The sequence below is a fragment of the Asparagus officinalis genome, chromosome 10 (genome assembly GCF_001876935.1).
Source record: "Asparagus officinalis chromosome 10, Aspof.V1, whole genome shotgun sequence".
Taxonomy (NCBI): Eukaryota; Viridiplantae; Streptophyta; class Magnoliopsida; order Asparagales; family Asparagaceae; genus Asparagus; species Asparagus officinalis.
This window is the reverse complement of record NC_033803.1, coordinates 14,101,261-14,101,484: the sequence shown is the minus strand read 5'-3', so window position 1 is coordinate 14,101,484 and position 224 is coordinate 14,101,261.

Below are 224 nucleotides of genomic sequence, written 5' to 3'. Positions count from 1 at the left end.
ACAGACACTTGTGTAATTATCTAAGTTACATACTACTTTCATGTGTTCATTGACTATGACTCCTTCAACAGAAGCTATAGATCAGTACAATGATTTTATATGCAAGTTTAGTCCTCTTCAGCAGAACATACGATTACGACCTCACTTGTTTTCCTCTAAGATTTGTTCAATTGAAACACAGGATGGCGACAAAGCTTCCTGATTCCTTCCCTAACTCTGAACCT